The following is a 21457-nucleotide window of genomic DNA, read 5'->3' on the forward strand; positions in this document are numbered from 1 at the left end:
TTGTTTTACCATAAGAGAAAAATGAATCTGTGAGCATTGACTCATTTCAATTTTTTCTTCAGAAGAGATTGATCTGATAGCATCAGACAGCACCTATTGGAGAAAGCAATGGCACCCCACTCCAGTACTCGTGCCTGGAAAATCCCATGGACAGAGGAGCCTGATAGGCTGCAGTCCATGGGGTCGCTAAGAGTCGACACGACTGAGCGACTTCACTTTCACTCTTCACTTTCATGCATTGGAGAAGGAAATGGCAGCCCACTCCAGTGTTCTTGCCTGGAGAATCCCAGGGACGGGGGAGCCTGGTGGGCTGCCGTCTCTGGGGTCGCACAGAGTCGGACATGACTGAAGCGACTTAGCAGCAGCACCTAGTAGTGGTGTGTATAAAAAGAGAAAGACGTAATACTGAAAGATGCCTTTACTCAAAGGCAAGTGGCAGAATTCGTTGATTATAAGAAAGCAAACCTGAAAATAACAATTCTTCCACATATTGAAACTATGGTTGAGGTGCTTTATGCATTATCTCTAAACCTTACTACAAAATATCCTGTTTTACAGATGAGGAAACCAAAATAGACTTTCCAACCCAACAAGCTGAGAAATGGCAGAGTCAATATTTTAGATAATTTTGTTTTATTTCAGTCTTATATTCCATGAAATTGCAATAACCCTATAACTACCATGCTTTTCATAGTGCCACATATAATACGTACTGTAGATCATAAACTGATAGGACAGTCAAAAGAAGTATTTATCATATTCACATTTATAGCTAATGAAAAATTTTGTAATGTAGAAAAAATAAGAGACATTCAATTTTTGTTACTATGTTATAAATCCTGCCTTTTCTTTCCTGAAAGGTATACAAAACATTTGAAATTGCTTATGGAGAATAAAAAACTCTTTTACTTGGTTTTGATACAATTCCAAACCAAAGGAACTCTTGTGCTGGGGTTTGAAACAAAGTGCTGAAATGATAAATGTCCTCTGCTAGACTGTAAACCACAGTCCCTTAATTCAGATGACCTCAAGGCTTGACCAGAGAATATTCAGCTGCTTCTTCCGGTTACCTTTTCATGCTGGCTTGTCCTTAACAAAGCTAATGCTCCCCAGATGTATCAGCTGCTTGTTCTCTTTAACCCTCGCTGGTCTCACATGCAGCACTGGCTGCTTTTTTCAGACACAGCGGAAAAGAAATAACTCCTTAACAGAGAAAATTGCAGATATTTCAAGTGCCTTCAGGGCATGACAGTGCCATGCAGGTTTTTGTTTTAAATGTTTTATTTTTGAACATTTTAGCCCCCAAAATATAGGGAACAATGTAGTAAACTCCCTATGTGCCATTATCCAGCTTTAACAAAGTACCCTTACCCTATATTTATCTTGCCAAATTATTTTGTGACAAATTCCAGATAACATTTTATTTTATGAACAAATATTTCAGTATGTAACTCTGAAAGAAAAGGACTTTTTTTATATAACACAATATCATGATCATATTTTTAAAATTAATAATTCCTGAATATTATCAAATATTCAGTGTTCAAATTTCCAATTATCACTTTAATGTCACAAATTTTTCTAGTTTGAATCAGGATCCAAACAAGGCTCACATGTAGTGATTGGTTAATATATTCATTTTAAGTTGCTTTTCATCTATTGGTTTCTGACTCCGTCTTTTTTTTTTCTCTTTGTAATGTATTTGCTGAAGAAACTTGATTGTATGTCCTATAGGATTTTGCTGGTTATGTCCCCAAAGTATAGTTTAATGTGTTCCTCTTCCTTCTGAATTTTTTATAAATTAGTCTTTGAATCTGGAGGATTGACCAGGTTCAGACTTGATTTTCTGAAAATACTTCTTTTTTTTAGGAGGCACTTTTTTCCTCCATCAGGAGACACTTATCTGGTTATCTTGCTCTTTCTGATATTAGCAGTAACTGTATGCCTAGATCCATTAATTCAGGAGACCCCAACCTCCCAGCCATCCACAGGTACCTCCTCTCAGATCAGCAGCAGCATTAGATTAGAAATAAAGTACACAATATATGTAATGCACGTGAATCATCCCCAAACCTTCCCACCCCATCCCTGGTATGTGGAAAATTGTCTACACGAAATTGGTCCCTGGTGCCGAAAAGCCTGAGGACCCCTGCTTTCATTTTGGGTTACAAGACAGTGATATTCTAATTCTATCAGTTATTTTTTTTTATTTGCCAAAATAACAAAAAAAAAAAAGGAAATCTTACTCTTCTATTTCATTATCCAGTAGTTCTTTGTTTATAAGTTTTCAAGATAATGAGTTGGTTCACTAGTGTCTTTCAATTGCTGATAAATTTTTAATTATCATTATGGACTCCTGGATTTAAACTTATTTGATATATTTCAATCTTTTGAAGTATTTTTTCCTCTCATTGGTCTTTGTATTGTCTCGTCTTTGATAGTCTCTGCAAGTTGGTTCCCAAATCTTTGACATAAACCTAGTAATCTTTGATAGCTTCCTTATTATTTGATGTGACAAGAGCATACAACATGATCTGTACATTTCCTGTCCTGGTCCTGGAATTAGCTGTTTCTCCAAGGAGCTCTGGCTCCTTTCAGAAAGAAAGTAGATTTTAGCACTAAATTCTAGGTGCTGGAGGTACTCTTTGTTAATGGGTGCATCAGTATTTATGGGAATTTTCAGTTGAAAAATTTAGAAAATAGTTTTTTTCAAGTAAAAATATCATTGATTCATATTGATACTTCAAATTCAGGACTAAAAGGTCTTTACTTAATCTCTTATTTCTGACATCTGTTTTTCCTTTCTCCCTTGCCAAGAATCTTGCTTGTGAAGGACACTGAATTACAGAATTACAAGATCACGGAATTATACTTTATATACCTACCATTTTTTCAATTGCAATACAATCACTACTATCTATAATATGACTAACATATATAGTGTGTGCTCAGTTGTGTCCAACTCTTTGCGACTCAAAGGACTGCAGCCTTCCAGGCTCCTCTGTCCATGGAATTTTCCAGGCAAGAATTCTGGAGTGGGTTGCCATTTCCTCCTCCAGGGGATCTTCCCCACCCAGGGATTGAACCAGCATCTCCTGTGTCTCCTACATCTCCTGCACTGGCAGGCAAATACTCTGACACACCTAAAAAAACTGTTTAAATTTTTCCAGCAATTTTTGTCATTTAGGGCCTGTACTGTTAGGGATATACAGCCCAAAACTTTTTTTTAAAGTTATTTTGATTAGTTTCTGTGTTATTATGCTAGTATCTAGTTACCCATTTAGATTCATTTATCTCATTTTAACTTCAGTGTTTAGAGATTTAACTTTTTTTGTCCAACTCTTTGTGACTCCATGGACTGTAGCCCGCCAGACTCCTCTGTCCATGAGGGTTCATCAAGCAAAAATACTGGAGTGGATTGCCATGCCTTCCTCTAGGGGATCTTCCCAACGCAGTGATCGAACCCAGGTCTCCCCTCATTGCAGGTGGATTCTTTACCGTCTGAGCCACCAGGGAAGCCCATAAAATGCTTGCATGGTTTCAAAGTCAATGTTTAAAGCAGTCTATGTTCTGTCCCTGTTCCTTCTTGCCATTTACTGTATACTCCTGGGGAAGATGTCAGCTTTAGAATTGGTACATTACGTAGTAGAGCTTCCCTTGTAGCTCAGTTGGTAGAGAATCTTCCTGAAATGCAGGAGACCTGGATTCAATTCATGGGTCAGGAAGATCCCCTGAAGAAGGAAATGGCACCCCACTCCAGTATTCTTGCCTGGAGAATCCCATGGACAGAGGAACCTGGGAGGCTACAGTTCATGGGGTCACAAGAGTCGGACAGACTTAGCAACTAAACCACCACTACCTTTAAGATCATCAATTACTGAGACCTGTTCAAGAGCAAGCATTATGTACTTTCTTTTTTATCATTGTTTATTCATAGTGCTATAATTAAAACTATATGCTAATGCTTACCACCAGTCCTTATATATTACCACTCATTTTATTTTATTTTTTTACCTTTTTTTTTTTTTTAGTTTTTTTTAAAATCAGTCATTTTAGTTGTCTGAAGGTTAATTCTCTAGTAGATACCTCAGGACTAACTCATGGGATATTGAAAAGAGTTTGACTTTACACTTGGAAAACAATTTATCTGAATATAAAATACTTGGCTCAGATTTTCATTTTTGGTTTACCCCAGAAGGCATAAAATTTTGCTGTTGGATTCTTAACAATTTGCTTTTCTTTCATTTTTACATGATTTAGACTTTTAATCCAGATGTCAAAAGAATTTACTCACTTTCTTGAATGACCTATAATTTTGTTAGATTTTCTCAGTGTTCTCAGTCTATTTTCCCAGGCACATAATGTACCCTTTCAATGTGTACGTTCAGAGCATATTTAAATATATATAGGTATATCCTAATTTTAGAAAAGTTTGTCAATTTTTATATCTAATTTTATTGTTTTGGTTTTCTTCTTTGGGGATTTTTTTTAAATACATATTTTATTTCGTCTTTACCTACCTTCCATAAGGCTAGATGTAGCAGAGATTTTCAGAGGGCTGATATCTAAATTACACCTATAAAAGCCCAACTTTGAGGAAGAAGTATAATTTTAGGGCACATAGTCCAAGAATAAAAGTGATTAACAGCTGGGTGAGTTGAATGCCTGTTCTCTATGATTCAGATGATCAATAGGCTTCCTGGTTCCTACTAATCTTATGCTCTCTTATTTTATTAAATGGCCAAAATAATAAATTGTATGAAATTTACTATTGAATTTAAGATTATGCAGCTTCCAAAGTAAAGTTTACAAAATAGTCCCAGAGGGAGCTGTTTATGCTTTATTACTAGGCATAACTTCATTTTCCCTAAGAGCTATGTTTCATTTTTTTTTTTATTATGAGAATCATCATAGCTAGGGTTTCTATTTTCTCCTGGCTCCTAAGAATCTGGGCCAAATTGTGCTCAGTCTTGCAATGATCAACATAATCACTCAGAGATCTTATTGCATGCATATATTCTTTAACTTGATCCCAACTTTTACTTTAAAAAATTTAAACTTTCATGTCAAAGTACAAGCTTGCAGAGAAATTGTATACAAAATTTAGTTTGAATGCTCATTTTTTCATGGAAAGTCAGAACACTTCATCAGATGCTGATTCTAAAAGAGTATATGTGGTATTAAAACTATTGTTCTTGAATTAATTATTTTATTTTATTTATAAAACCAAAGCTTCCATTCCAATTTAATTTTAAAATCTCAGTAACTATCAAAATGAATGGTTTACTTAGGGGATCATTATAAGTTTTTTTAAAAAAAAGTTGACAAAATATTATTAATAATGAACTGATGAATTTACAGTGCAGATGCCAATCACTGAAATCCAGTCATGCCATTTACAAGTCTAGATCATATATACAGGGGAAGGAAAAAAGCTAAACCTTTTCCTAAAAATTCCTCTAGTGGGTTCACTAACTTTTATAAGAAGTTTGGCATAATATATGATCATTCTAAATAGCTTCCTCAGTATTGTAAAGTAAAATAAAGTAAAAATAAAAATTAAAAAATAAATAAATAAAAAATAAAGTAGGTCAAGACACAAACCACTTCAGTAAAATCACTTATTATTTCCACGTAAGCTAGTTTCACTTTACTCTCTCTGTTTCTTTTCCTCCTATCTTTGCATTCTGTTTTCTTAAATTTACATGGGTAAATGTCTTGTGGTCTTTTGGTGTACGTTTATCAAGTTGGTCATAGTCATATTACTATATCTCAGATGCCTGTGAAGAAATGCTTCCATCTACTTAGTCAAGAATTAAGGTCTACAAATAGTTCCCTTACTTGAAAAGTAAAGACAAAGATATTGTAAGATAAAGTATGTTATAGAATTAAAACAAATATTAAAATTTCATTAATATGGTATTTATCTATTCCAGTAGAGTAAAACGGAGAAGGCAATGGCACCCCACTCCAGTACTCTTGCCTGGAAAAATCCCATGGACGGAGGAGCCTGGTGGGCTGCAGTCCATGGGGTCACGAAGAGTCAGACATGACTGAGCGACTTCACTTTCACTTTTCACTTTCATGCATTGGAGAAGGAAATGGCGACCCCCTGCAGTGTTCTTGCCTGGAGAATCCCAGGGATAGGGGAGCCTGGTGGGCTGCCGTCTATGGAGTTGCACCGAGTCGGACATGACTGAAGTGACTTAGCAGCAGCAGCAGTAGAGTAAAAGGGTAGAACCAGGCAGGCATGCACTACTTGTTAAGTCAAAGTTGACCAAACTTGGGAAGAAAAAATTAAACTTATGTTTGAAAATCTAACATGTTTCAATTAAATGTACAATTGAATGGAATCACTTATATAGAATGCATACATTTTGTATGTTATTAATATCAATGATTTATTTTTAAATATTTGTATCAATTATCTAAGTCTTTTCTAGAATACAGTAAGTTTGTAATTCTATGAATAGATTGACATTTAAACAAAAGAATTTGGTTCACTTGAAAAATAAAATTAACTTCTGATTTTGAACCTACTGGAAATTGTTGAAATTTACATTTTCCTTTCAACAGTCTAAGAATTAAGCTTTGAATAATTTCATCCTATTTTTCTTTTCTTAGTGTAATTAAACACTTAAAAATTTAGAAAGTTTATGTTTGACTTGACATTTCAAACTGTTTAGAAAGTGGCTGATGACTAAATATTGAATAATGGTAGTATACATAATTTTCCATGACATGAATAAAAACATCTAGGTGAAATTTTGCAAATCATTTGCACTTTAAGGTAATGATTACATATTTTTGGTCTGTTGAGTTATTTAACCAACCAGAATTAGTACTTAACTTGCAATTTGATGGACTGAGGTGAGGAAAAAAATATTTGAGGTTGGAATTTGTTTATATGAATGGCTTTATAAGTTGTGGAATCAGCTTAAATGCCTAAAGTGGATTCTGACATTGACACTTTTCTCCCTTCTGATTCAATTCACAGAGCCAATGACACTTAAGTGGCCAAGTAGTTTACAAGCAGTCATTAAGGTAAGCAAACCCTCACCCAGAGCTTATGGTCAGACATGTGATTTTAATTATGGGAGAGGTAGATAAACATTGATGTTCTGGTTAGATAGAGGCTAGGATGCCTTTTCTAAGCTCTCTAGAGCTTATAACTTGTTAGTTTACACATACATACACACAAGCGGTCTGGAATAAAGTCTAGTTTCTGTGTTCTTGTTTCTGTGTTTTTGTATTCTACTGATAACCTTCTGCAGGAATAAATGTTACCCTAGATTTAAAAAGCAAAAAATACAGAAAAAAAATGATAGCTTTCAAATCATATTCTCTCAAACCTACCCTCAAATCCCAACCCCTTGGTCTCACTGGGGTCATATTACTGAGTTATTTACCCATAAATCACACAATTTCATTTCTCTACATTTCTTACTTCCTTAATGGCACTCTAATCCCTGCTGAAAATAAAAGACCAAAACAACATTAAAGACAACATCACAAAGATTTTGTTTAACTTCCCTTCCCTACCACCTTCCATCAAGTGAATTCTTTAGAAGTCATATTATGATTAATAATGCTAGTTTTCAGTCAAATCATTCCACTAATTTTACAAAAATCTGAATCATAAAGGTAGAAGATTGAATATTGTCTACATGTTCTTATTTCTTCTGAATTTTATATTGTGGTCCTAAAAACCAAAAATTTTTTTTTATTTTTTTTTATTTTTACTTTATTTTACTTTACAATACTGTATTGGTTTTGCCATACATTGACATGAATCCACCCACGGGTGTACATGCGATCCCAAACATGAACCCCCCTCCAATCTCCCTCCCCACAACATCCCTCTGGGTCAACCGCATGCACCAGCCTCAAGCATGCTGTATCCTGCATCGGACATAGACTGGCGATTCGATTCTTACATGATAGTATACATGTTTCAATGCCATTCTCCCAAATCATCCCACCCTCTCCCTCTCCCTCTGAGTCCAAAAGTCCACTATACACATCTGTGTCTTTTTTGCTGTCTTGCATACAGGGTCGTCATTGCCATCTTTCTAAACTCCGTATATATATGTTAGTATACTGTATTGGTGTTTTTCTTTCTGGCTTACTTCACTCTGTATAATCAGCTCCAGTTTCATCCATCTCATCAGAACTGATTCAAATGTATTCTTTTGAACGGCTGAGTAATACTCCATTGTGTATATGTACCACAGATTTCTTATCCATTCATCTGCTGATGGACATCTAGGTTGCTAAAAACCAAAAATTGATTTTTAGTAATGTCACCACTACACATGAAGCACAGAGAAAATTTACATAAATAAACAACTCATTTTACAGTAGCCTCACCCAGCTTTTTATTGATGTTATCTTTCAATAATTTTTTCCCTCAACTGCCATAACTGTAACTTAAATTTATGTGCTTACTAAATAGAGTTTGAGTGACTTTTTTCTCTTTTTTTCTACTCTTCCATATTTTCTTTGCATAGTCCTACTATGCAAAGATAAGTCAGTGAAAGGTTTTGAAAGTTTTTGTGATATTGATCACATCCTTGAACTGAGGAACTAGCCAGGAAATATACTCCATGCTCCACTGCTTCTGAGTAACCACATGCACAACCCACTGTCACTCAAGGAAGACTCAGGATTTTGGCAACAATAGGTCACATGTGGCTACAAGCACCGTTTTAAAGATCAGACCAGCTCTGAGTTGCCATGGAAAAGCTATTTAAAGTAAATTCGTTCTACAAATTATACCTGTGGTATAGGATTGTGCAAAAGATATCAGTGGGAAACAACTAAATTCCTATTACAATAACTAAAGTCAATCAAACAAACAAGCAAACACTTGCCAATATAATACATGTTTATTCCCATCTTGGCATCTATTCCTTGGAGGACTTTTATGGTTAAAGTACAATTGAAAGGGGAAATTTTACTGAATATAAATTATAGATCCCAAAAAAACTATAATGTATGGTATATAGAAGCAGCTCCATAAAAGCTAATTTTTAGTAATTCTCCTTAGTCAGCACTTAAAAATCAGAAGTATTACTTCTATGCAAAAACGACAATTTGTTGTTGTTTAGTGAGTGTCCAGCTTGCAACCCCATGGTCTGTAGCCTGCCAGGCTCCTCTATCCATGGGATTTCTCAGGCAAAGAGACTGCAGTGGGTTGTCATTTTCTTCTCCAGAGGATTTTCCTGACCCAAGAAGTGAACCCATGTCTCCTGCATTGCAGGTGGATTCTTCACTGCTGAGCCACCAGGGAAGCCCAAAATGACAATAAACATGATCAAATGGAAATGAACATGATTCAACTTTAATGGCTTTAGTCAAGTAGTTGCTTAAGAATTTTAGTACTACAAATGAATTAATTTTAAGCACTCTTTGGCCAAAATAGGGAACTAAGTTAAGGATTTCCAGTTAGGACTCAGTACATTGGTGAATTTAGTGAAGTTAATGGTTTAAAATAAATTATTATTATTTTTCTTTTTTTCTTTTTTTTGCTTTTATTATTTTTTTAATAAATTCTGTAAATAAATAAGCTTGTTTAGAAAACCATTCAGATATCCACAGTCTCAGATTTGCCCATTTTCAAATTTCAGAAGTAGTGCATTTGTGTTGTAATATGTAAATCAACACAATGCAATTCAAAAATTGGCAGATCTAATAATCACACACTCCAGCACCTCACATCCTATTAATCCACCCCAACCCAAGATCAGACCCTAAAGATCTTATTGTGTATCATTTTTTGCTCATACGAGCATACGTGGCCATAGATATATCCACATAGAAGTGTGGTTTATTCCCTTTATCCTGAAATAGGATCATAAGATACTCACTACAGGATACTTTTTCTACTTAGTGTACCATGAACAATAAGTCATTGGTAGAAAATCACCTTATTCTTCCACTTTCTGTAAACATACATATGCACATATGCTGCTGCTGCTGCTGCTGCTAAGTCGCTTCAATCGTGTCTGACTCTGTGCGACCCCATGGACGGCAGCCCACCAGACTCCCCTATCCCTGGGATTCTCCAGACAAGAACACTGGAGTGGGTTGCCATTGCCTTCTCCAATGCATGAAAGTGAAAAATGAAAGAAGTTGCTCAGTCGTGTCCGACTCTTAGTGACTCCATGGACTGCAACCTACCAGACTTCTCCATACATGGGATTTTCCAGGCAAGAGTACTGGAGTGGGGTGCCATCACCTTCTCCATAATGTCATACAAAATGAAATTTCATATTACAGTCTTTTCCCAGCTTTTATTTTCTGTTTACCTCACTTTCCCATTACACTCATCTCTCTCATTTAATGCCCCATGTTATGTATTGTTTTGTAATTTCATGTACACACACAGACACACACACATACACACATACACTATACACTGCTTTATAATAATGGAATATTAAATGCTCTTCCTCACAGACCATTTTCCTCATATAACACTTTTTAGAATACCCTCATGTCCCAAGTCACTTTTACATAGCTTAGTTATTCTTTAATAATAGTTTCTAATGTTGCATAATATTCCACAAATGGAACATTTTCCATTTGACCAGCATTAATCTTGCTTACACTTTACTTTTTGACACTTAATGTTGCAATAATTTTACTCCCTGCCCTCACTATACTCTAAGAGCACCTTTCTTTAAAGGTTTATTGCAAGGGAAATGCAAGAAAAAAATTTTGGCAACACCAAGATTATTTGTTTTTCAGTCAGTAAAGATAACAAAATCCTCCATTAAGTCATTGCAGTAGAGGGGTTGGGCTATAGCAGGGTATGGAGTTTTAGTGCTAAGGCTTTACTTGCTGCAAAAGTGTTAGAAATTTGGACTCACCAAATTCTTACAGGCTATATTTGAAAGGGTGGCACACCCCCACTAATCTCACATAGCTTGATCACCACTAATTTCACCACTGAAAACATCTCTAATCAACAAATACAAAGGTGAGGATTTAGACCTTGCAATTTAAAATATTTTAAAAATTTGCTTCTAGAGCATGGAAACCAGACCATTGTCCTAACTGAAATATTTTAAAGTAAATGAAGTTATGTAGCAGGTGTAAGGCAGCAGCTTGGCTTTGTTGCTTTTCCAAATAGCAAATGACAACAAAAAGGAAAACACATTTTTCTGTTTTACCAAATGTGCTTCAGTGATTTAAAGCCATCAGTTGATGGGACCTCCATTAGCCAAAGCTGTAAGAGGAGATGATAAAGTCATAATGTTTGATGTTATCATTCCAAGTCTTCCTAATGGTCAAAGCAGTTGTTCATTTAGCAATCTAAGTACCCAAGGCTGCAGTATAAGTGATAACAAATAGATTGAGACAAATTATTTTTCCACAGCCCATGTCACATTCTTATTTCCTCAAGGGAGGTTCTGAAAACATAGTAACAAAGTTGGAAATAGTTACTATTTTTCAAAGTATGGAAAAGTGTTCAAAACGCACATGGGTATATTCATGGAATTTCAATAATAAGCCTAATATGATCAGCATTTTCAGGTATGCAGTGATGCTTTCCCAAAGATACTGGAATCACTTTGAGTAACAGCCGTTTGATTGCCTTGTTTCAACACAGGGGTGGGAGTGTGTTATGGTCCCTGCAGTTTGATAAATGACCTTCCCATCATTCTCATTTTGTGGGTTTAGGCCAGACACCCATATTGTGACTTGGTTGGTGTGGAGGCTGATGTTCTACTGTATTTTTAGAATATTTAGTCTATTTAGAAAGTTTACATAATTTTGGTTACAGTGACTAAAGTGACTAGGACTAAAAATAAGATTGGCTTTTATGAAAACAAACTTTTCTAGCATTAAAAGATGGCATGTGTACCAGTGTTCAAAGTCCTTATGATTGTGGGTTTGGTGCTTCAGATTTCAAATGAGGGTGCTCATCGATGAGGGAAAATATATTGTCTTTTTTTTTTTTAATTTTAAAATCTTTAATTCTTACATGTGTTCCCAAACATGAACCCCCCTCCCACCTCCCTCCCCATAACATCTCTCTGGGTCATCCCCATGCACCAGCCCCAAGCATGCTGTATTCTGCGTCAGACATAGACTGGCGATTCCATTCTTACATGATAGTATACATGTTAGAATGCCATTCTCCCAAATCATCCCACCCTCTCCCTCTCCCTCTGAGTCCAAAAGTCCGCTATACACATCTGTGTCTTTTTTGCCGTCTTGCATACAGGGTCGTCATTGCCATCTTTCTAAACTCCGTATATATGTGTTAGTATACTGTATTGGTGTTTTTCTTTCTGGCTTACTTCACTCTGTAAAATCGGCTCCAGTTTCATCCATCTCATCAGAACTGATTCAAATGTATTCTTTTGAATGGCTAAGTAATACTCCATTGTGTATATGTACCACAGCTTTCTTATCCATTCATCTGCTGATGGACATCTAGGTTGTTTCCATGTCCTGACTATTATAAACAGTGCTGCGATGAACATTGGGGTACATGTGTCTCTTTCAATTCTGGTTTCCTCGGTGTGTATGCCCAGCAGTGGGATTGCTGGGTCATAAGGTAGTTCTATTTGCAAGTTTTTAAGGAATCTCCACACTGTTCTCCATAGTGGCTGTACTAGTTTGCATTCCCACCAACAGTGTAGGAGGGTTTCCTTTTCTCCACACCCTCTCCAGCATTTATTGCTTGCAGACTTTTGGATCGCAGCCATTCTGACTGGTGTGAAGTGGAACCTCATTGTGGTTTTGATTTGCATTTCTCTAATAATGAGTGATGTTGAGCATCTTTTCATGTGCTTGTTAGTCATCCGTATGTCTTCTTTGGAGAAATGTCTATTTAGTTCTTTGGCCCATTTTTTGATTGGGTCATTTATTTTTCTGGAATTGAGCTGCATAAGTTGCTTGTATATTTTTGAGATTAGTTGTTTGTCAGTTGCTTCATTTGCTATTATTTTCTGCCATTCAGAAGGCTGTCCTTTCACCTTGCTTATATTTTCCTTTGTTGTGCAGAAGCTTTTAATTTTAATTAGATCCCATTTGTTTATTTTTGCTTTTATTTCCAGAATTCTGGGAGGTGGATCATAGAGGATCCTGCTGTCGGAGGATCCTGATTTATGTCAGAGAGTGTTTTGCCTATGTTCTCCTCTAGGAGTTTTATAGTTTCTGGTCTTACATTTAGATCTTTAATCCATTTTGAGTTTATTTTTGTGTGCCGTGTTAGAAAGTGATCTAGTTTCATTCTTTTACAAGTGGTTAACCAGTTTTCCCAGCACCATTTGTTAAAGAGATTGTCTTTACTCCATTGTATATTCTTGCCTCCTTTGTCAAAGATTAGGTGTCCATATGTGTGTGGATTTATCTCTGGGCTTTCTATTTTGTTCCATTGATCTATATGTTTGTCTTTGTGCCAGTACCATACTGTTTTGATGACTGTGGCTTTGTAGTAGAGCCTGAAGTCAGGCAAGTTGATTCCTCCAGTTCCATTCTTCTTTCTCAAGATTGCTTTGGCAATTCGAGGTTTTTTGTATTTCCATACAAATCTTGAAATTATTTGTTCTAGTTCTGTGAAAAATATGGCTGGTAGCTTCATAGGGATTGCATTGAATTTGTAAATTGCTTTGGGTAGTATACTCATTTTCACTATATTGATTCTTCCAATCCATGAACATGGTATATTTCTCCATCTATTAGTGTCCTCTTTGATTTCTTTCATCAGTGTTTTATAGTTTTCTATATATAGGTCTTTAGTTTCTTTAGGTAGATATATTCCTAAGTATTTTATTCTTTTCATTGCAATGGTGAATGGAATTGTTTCCTTAATTTCTTTTTCTACTTTCTCATTATTAGTGTATAGGAATGCAAGGGATTTCTGTGTGTTGATTTTATATCCTGCAACTTAACTATATTCATTGATTAACTCTAGTAATTTTCTGGTAGAGTCTTTAGGGTTTTCTATGTAGAGGATCATGTCATCTGCAAACAGTGAAAGTTTTACTTCTTCTTTTCCAATTTGGATTCCTTTTCTTTCTTTTTTTTTTTTCTTTTTTTTTTCAGTTTTTTATTTTTTAAATTTTAAAATCTTTAATTCTTACATGTGTTCCCAAACATGAACCCCCCTCCCATCCTTTTATTTCTTTTTCGGCTCTGATTGCTGTGGCCAAAACTTCCAGAACTATGTTGAATAGTAGCGGTGAAAGTGGGCACCCTTGTCTTGTTCCTTACTTTAGGGGAAATGCTTGCAATTTTTCACTACTGAGGATAATGTTTGCTGTGGGTTTGTCATATATAGCTTTTATTATGTTGAGGTATGTTCCTTCTATTCCTGCTTTCTGGAGAGTTTTTATCATAAATGGATGTTGAATTTTGTCAAAGGCCTTCTCTGCATCTATTGAGATAATCATATGGTTTTTATTTTTCAATTTGTTAATGTGGTGAATTACATTGATTGATTTGCGGATATTGAAGAATCCTTGCATCCCTGGGATAAAGCCCACTTGGTCATGGTGTATGATCTTTTTAATGTGTTGTTGGATTCTGATTGCTAGAATTTTGTTGAGGATTTTTGCATCTATGTTCATCAGTGATATTGGCCTGTAGTTTTCTTTTTTTGTGACATCTTTGTCAGGTTTTGGTATTAGGGTGATGGTGGCCTCATAGAATGAGTTTGGAAGTTTACCTTCCTCTGCAATTTTCTGGAAGAGTTTGAGTAGGATAGGTGTTAGCTCTTGTCAAAATTTTTGGTAGAATTCAGCTGTGAAGCCGTCTGGACCTGGGCTTTTGTTTGCTGGAAGATTTCTGATTACAGTTTCAATTTCCGTGCTTGTGATGGGTCTGTTAAGATTTTCTATTTCTTCCTGGTTCAGTCCTGGAAAATTGTACTTTTCTAAGAATTTGTCCATTTCTTCCACGTTGTCCATTTTATTGGCATACAACTGCTGATAGTAGTCTCTTATGATCCTTTGTATTTCTGTGTTGTCTGTTGTTATCTCTCCATTTTCATTTCTAATTTTATTGAAATGATTTTTCTCCCTTTGCTTCTTTATGAGTCTGGCTAATGGTTTGTCAATTTTATTTATCCTTTCAAAGAACCAGCTTTTGGCTTTGTTGATTTTTGCTATGGTCTCTTTTGTTTCTTTTGCATTTATTTCTGCCCTAATTTTTAAGATTTCTTTCCTTCTACTAACTCTGGGGTTCTCCAATTCTTCCTTTTCTAGTTGCTTTAGTTGTAGAGTTAGGTTATTTATTTGACTTTTTTCTTGTTTCTTGAGGTATGCCTGTATTGCTATGAACTTTCCTCTTAGGACTGCTTTTATAGTGTCCCACAGGTTTTGGGTTGTTGTGTTTTCATTTTCATTAGTTTCTATGCATATTTTGATTTCTTTTTGATTTCTTCTGTGATTTGTTGGTTATTCAGAAGTGTGTTGTTCAACCTCCATATGTTGGAATTTTTAATAGTTTTTCTCCTATAATTGAGATCTAATCTTAATGCATTATGGTCAGAAAAGATGCTTGGAATGATTTTGATTTTTTTTAATTTATCAAGTTTAGATTTATGGCCCAGGATGTGATCTGTCCTGGAGAAGGTTCCATGAGCACTTGAAAAAAAGGTGAAATCCATTGTTTTGGGGTGAAATGTCCTATAGATATCAATTAGGTCTAACTGATCTAATGTATCATTTAAAGTTTGCGTTTCTTTGTTAATTTTCTGTTTAGTTGATCTGTCCATAGGTGTGAGTGGGGTATTAAAGTCTCCCACTATTATTGTGTTATTGTTGATTTCCCCTTTCATACTTGTTAGCATTTGTCTTACATATTGCGGTGCTCCTATGTTGGGTGCATATATATTTATAATTGTTATATCTTCTTCTTGGATTGTTCCTTTGATCATTATGTAGTGGCCTTCTTTGTCTCTTTTCACAGCCTTTGTTTTAAAGTCTATTTTATCTGATATGAGTATTGCCACTCCTGCTTTCTTTTGGTCTCTATTTGCGTGGTATATCTTTTTCCAGCCCTTCACTTTCAGTCTGTATGTGTCCCTTGTTTTGAGGTGGGTCTCTTGTAAGCAGGATATAGAGGGGTCTTGTTTTTGTATCCATTCGGCCAGTCTTTGCCTTTTGGTTGGGGCATTCAACCCATTTACGTTTAAGGTAATTATTGATAAGTATGATCCCGTTACCATTTACTTTATTGTTTTGGGTTCAGGTTTATACACCCTTTTCGTGTTTCCTGTCTAGAGAATATCCTTTAGAATTTGTTGGAGAGCTGGTTTGGTGGTGCTGAATTCTCTCAGCTTTTGCTTGTCTGTAAAGCTTTTGATTTCTCCTTCGTATTTGATTGAGATCCTTGCTGGGTACAGTAATCTGGGCTGTAGGTTATTGTCTTTCATCACTTTGAGTATGTCTTGCCATTCCCTCCTGGCCTGAAGAGTTTCTATTGAAAGATCAGCTGTTATCCTTATGGGAATCCCCTTGTGTGTTATTTGTTGTTTTTCCCTTGCTGCTTTTAATATTTGTTCTTTGTGTTTGCTCTTTGTTAATTTGATTAATATGTGTCTTGGGGTGTTTTGCCTTGGGTTTATCCTATTTGGAACTCTCTGTGTTTCTTGGACTTGGGTGATTATTTCCTTCCCCATTTTAGGGAAGTTTTCAACTATTATCTCCTCAAGGATTTTCTCATGATCTTTCTTTCTGTCTTCTTCTTCTGGGACTCCTATAATTCGAATGTTGGAGCATTTCATCTTGTCCTGGAGGTCTCTGAGATTGTCCTCATTTCTTTTAATTCGTTTTTCTTGTTTCCTCTCTGATTCATTTATTTCTACCATTCTATCTTCTATTTCACTAATCCTATCTTCTGCCTCTGTTATTCTACTATTTGTTGCCTCCAGAGTGTTTCTGATCTCATTTATTGCGTTATTCATTATATTTTGACTCTTTTTTATTTCTTCTAGGTCCTTGTTAAACCTTTCTTGCATCTTCTCAATCCTTGTCTCTAGGCTATTTATCTGTGATTCCATTTTGATTTCAAGATTTTGGATCATTTTCACTATCAATATTCGGAATTCCTTCTCAGGTAGATTCCCTACTTCTTCCTCTTTTGTTTGGTTTGGTGGGCAACTCTCCTGTTCCTTTACCTGCTGAGTATTCCTCTGTCTCTTCATCTTGGTTATATTGCTGTGTTTGGGGTGGCCTTTTTGTATTCTGGTAATTTGTGGAGTTCTTTATTATGGAGCTTCCTCACTTTGGGTGGGGTTCTATCAGTGGCTTGTCAAGGTTTCCTGGTTAGGGAGGCTTGTGTTGGAGTTTTGGTGGGTGGAGCTGGGTTTCTTCTCTCTGGAGTGCAGTGGAGTGACCAGTAATGGGTTATGAGACATCAAAGGTTTTGGAATAATTTTGAGCTGCCTGTATATTGAAGCTCAGGGGAGTGTTCCTGTGTTGCTGGAGAATTTGCGTAGTATGTCTTGTTTTGGAACTTGTTGGCCCTTAGGTGGAGCTTGGTTTTGGTGTAGGTATGAAGGCATTTGATGAGCTCCTATTGGTTAATGTTCCCTGAATTCAAGAGTTCTCTAATGTTTTCAGGCTTTGGATTTAAGCCTCCTGCTTCTGGTTTTTAGTTTTATTTTTACAGTAGCCTCTAGACTTCTCCATCTATACAGCACCGATGATAAAACATCTAGGTTAAAGATGAATAGTTTCTCCACATTGAGGGACACTCAGAGAGGTTCACTGAGTTACAAGGAGAAGAGAAGATGGAGGGGGTAGTTAGAGGTAACTGGAATGAGATGCGGTGAGATCAAAAGAGGAGAGAGCAAGCTAGCCAGTAGTCACTTCCTTATGTGCGCTCCATAGTCTGGACCGCTCAGAGGTATTTACGGAGTTATACAGGGAAGAGGAGAGGGAGGAAGTAGACAGAGGTGGCCAGGAGGATAAGAGAGAGGAATGAGAAGGAGAGAGACAAATCCTGCCAGTAACCAGTTCCTTAGGTGTTCTCCACCGTCTGGAACACACAGAGTTGGATAGAGAAGAGATGGGGGAGAAAAGAGACAGAGGCCACCTGGTGGAGAAAAAGGAGGGTCCAAAGGAGGAGAGAGTGGTCAAGCCAGTAATCTCACTCTCAGGTAAACTTGGGTAGTGAAGTTTGGGTTTTTAAATGTACAAAATTGACAACAAAAACCTAAGAGCAAAGATTAAAAATCTAGAGTGGAGGTTGGATTTTCAAAAATACAATATTAAAGAAAAGAAGCAGAAGGAAAAAGGAAGAAAGAAAAAAAACAAGAACTATTAAAAAAAACAAAAACAAAAAAACCACCAACAACCATCCAAAGACTATATATGGTGTTTGCCTTAAAAAAAAAAAGTCTTTTTTTTTTAAATAGTAATAGTAGGTTATAGAAATAAAAATTAGAGGAGAAATAGAAGACTTAACAATTTTAAAAACTTAAAAAAAAAAGAAAAAAAAAGGAATGATTTTAAAAATAGTAAAAATATATCTGGCCCTTCTCTGATGTTGTGGGCCATGTGGGATCACTTCCAAGGTGGTTCCCTCTGTTTAACTTCTTCTGTTTGCTGGTTTTTTAGGCTCACTAGTTCAGTCGCGCTGTGGGGAGGGGGGATGCTGCAAACAAATAGCACTGTCGTGTGCATACAGTGTCTCAGCCCCGCTGGACCTGTCCCTTCTCGCGGCGCACAAACCGCTCCGGCTCTACGATGCTCAGCCGGGAACCGTCTGGGGCCGGCCCTAGGCTGCGTGCACTTCCCAGGTCCAAGCCGCTCAGGTTCGGCACTCAGGCAGCCCTCAGAGGCACAGATTTGGCTGGGACTGCACTTTGTGCCCTTCCCAGGTCTGAGTAGCTCAGGAGTTTGGCGAGCGCGATCGCCGCGACTTGTCACCTTTTCTGCCGCTGCTGCTCAGCTTTCTGGGTGGACTGCTGGCGCCCCCCGTGAGGCAGATGGTGACTGTCCAGCACCCCCAGAAGTCTTAGCAAAGAAGGCTGCTTGCAGTTAGGTAAGTAAAGTCTCTCAGGGTCTGCAATTGCCCCTTTCCAGTCCTTACGGCTCTGGCTGCCTGTCCCCGGCGGGGGATGGTCTGCAGCCGGCTTTTTCCATTCCGTCCTTTGTTCTGTGCTCAGTCCTGGCGGTGTCTTATGTTCGAGCTTTTCGCGTGGTAGCTATCCCACAGTCTGGTTTGCTAGCCCAAGTTAGATCGTTCTGGTTGCGCGTGGGGCGTTCCTGCCCGATTCTTACAAAGCTCTGCAGCCCGCGCCTCCCGTGCTTCCCTGCCCTGCCCCCACTAGCTTGTGGCGGATGCAGGCGTCTGTGCTGCTTTTCCGCTGAGGGAGTTACAAGTTGGGCTTGTAATCTGTTGGTTTTAATTATTTATTTTTCCCTTCCTGTTATGTTGCCCTCTGTGTTTCCAAGGCTCACCACAGACTCGGCAGGGAGAGTGTTTCCTGGTGTTTTGAAACCTCTCTTCTTAAAATTCCCTTCCCAGGACGGGCTTCCCTTCCCGGGACGGAGCTCCCTCCCCACCTCCTTTGTCTCCTTTTTCATCTTTTATATTTTTTCCTACCTGTTTTTGAAGACAATGGTCTGCTTTTCTGGTTGCCTGATGTCCTCTGCCAGCCTACAGAAGTTGTTTTGTAGAGTTTGCTCAGCATTGAAATGTTCTTTTGAGGAATTTGTGAGGGAGAAAGTGGTCTTCCCGTCCTATTCCTCCGCCATCTTTCTCAATCTCATCTATATTGTCTATATTATTTGTATGAACAAATGTTCCTGAAGGCTAAAATTAAAAATGTCTATTTTATTATGCTTCTTGGTCTAGAGTAGAGATGGCAAATAAGTGTCATTTATTTTGCCAACTCTGAAGAATTGATAGTGGCTGTCTGGAGCACTATGTGGAGGAGAATTGGAATAGAAAATTAATGTTCTGCTGGAAAAGATTCTAAATGTTGGTGATAACACCAAGGAATCAGTGTGAGGGGAAAGGCAGGATATGGTAACATATTTAATATTTCTAGACTAATGCAAAGTGAGAGGGATATGGTTAAATCCTCCATTTCTAGTTGATATTTTCTAGGCAGTTTCTACCATAATTCCTACTGGTTGAGAAATTCCCCATCAGCTAATTTTAAAAATAAATTTTACCATTTATAATGTTTAAACATATAAAATGCATGTTGACAGCTATTATATGTATATACATATGTGTATATATAGTGCTTCTTAAGCATAATGAAGGATTTTAATATGTTTCAAGAACTGTGCTTGAAGATCTAGTTGAGATGAAACCACTTTTTGCTTGCTAGTTATAATATTGAATATGTTAAGAATATTTTTAAGATGAGATTTTCATGAGGATTGAAGTCACTGGAAAGAATAAAGAAATGTACAGAGATGAGCAAAAGGCATGAGTGCTCTACATCTCCTGGCTAAACATGTATATCTAGGTGGTACACATTTTTAGACAACTTTTATTTTATTATAAAATGTTTTTTTAAAGATTTCTATTTATGTTATAAAAGATACTTGCTTCTGTCTTTTGTTTCAAAAAAAGAAGTTTTAGTTTTTCTTACTGATCTGTAGGGTTTCTATGTATTCTGGATACTACTCTATTGTAGCTGTGTGAATTTAAAATATATCTTTCTAGTCTGTGAATTACTTTTTTATTTTGTTTATGGTGACTCTTGAGGACAATAGGTGCTTAATGTTAATACAATCGAATGTATTAATCTTTTCCTTTGCAGTTTATGCTTTTTGTGTCTTATTTAGAAAATCCTTCTCTATCTTGATGTCAGAAAGATATTCTCCTTATATTTTACTAATCCAGTTGGATTTTCTTTCTACCTATAGTATGAAATAGCAAATTCTAGCAACACAGTTACTAAACATTTCATCTTTCCTTCGATGATCTGTTAGACTCATTCTCATGGTTCAAGTTTTCATGTATGTTTCAGTCTATGTCCAGTTTTCTATTCTTCATTATTATTTACCTGCTTCTATAGCAAAATTCGGAGAAGGCAATGACACCCCACTCCAGTACTCTTGCCTGGAAAATCCCATGGACAGAGGAGCCTGATAGGCTGCAGTCCATGGGGTCGCTAAGAGTCAGACATGACTGAGAGACTTCACTTTCACTTTTCACTTTCCGGCATTGGAGAAGGAAATGGCAACCCACTCCAGTGTTCTTGCTTGGAAAATTCCAGGGACGGGGGAGCCTGGTGGGCTGCTGTCTATGGGATCGCACAGAGTTGGACACAGCTGAAGCGACTTGGCGGCATAGCAAAATTATACTGTCTCATTTCCTACATCTTTATAATAAGTCTTGATGTCTGATAGTGCGGAGAACACCACCAACGACACCCATTTCCCACCTTTGTTCTTCTTCTTTAGCAATTTCATGACTGTTCTTGAATTTTTCTCTCTCATATAAATTTTAAGATCAGGTTCTCAAA

At 36.8% G+C, this 21457-nt stretch overlaps 1 long non-coding RNA gene across 1 annotated transcript in view; it reads left to right on the top strand.

The window, feature by feature from the left end:
• LOC108635915 overlaps positions 1–21457 on the top strand; it is a 72144-nt gene that overhangs the window by 7301 nt on the left and 43386 nt on the right. Inside the window, exon 2 of the long non-coding RNA XR_001918008.1 lies at positions 6998–7044. This is a non-coding gene — a long non-coding RNA (uncharacterized LOC108635915). The remainder of the gene's footprint in view (positions 1–6997; positions 7045–21457) is intronic.

Source organism: Capra hircus, chromosome 4 (assembly GCF_001704415.2).
Source record: "Capra hircus breed San Clemente chromosome 4, ASM170441v1, whole genome shotgun sequence".
Lineage (NCBI taxonomy): Eukaryota > Metazoa > Chordata > Mammalia > Artiodactyla > Bovidae > Capra > Capra hircus.